This window comes from Plasmodium inui (genome assembly GCF_000524495.1).
Source record: "Plasmodium inui San Antonio 1 unplaced genomic scaffold supercont1.55, whole genome shotgun sequence".
Classification (NCBI taxonomy): Eukaryota; Apicomplexa; class Aconoidasida; order Haemosporida; family Plasmodiidae; genus Plasmodium; species Plasmodium inui.
In genome coordinates this window covers 29,051-29,267 of record NW_008481889.1, presented here as the reverse complement: position 1 = coordinate 29,267, position 217 = coordinate 29,051, and positions in this window count along the sequence as shown.

Genomic DNA, 217 nt, shown 5'->3' with positions numbered 1-217 from the left:
CACCTCGCGTTCTCTGCTTTGTCTTTCAATTCGGCGATATTTCTCCATTTCTGTTTTTTGCAAAATGTCATACGTTTGGGTGCTACTTTGGTTTCACTGTTCACCCCCTTTGAATGACCCCCTTTCGCGCTTCCTCAATGGAGGAGATAGTCTCATTGCTCAGATGGCCCCTCCGGTGTTCATCAAATTCCAAAGATGAAGACCCCCCTATATGGGC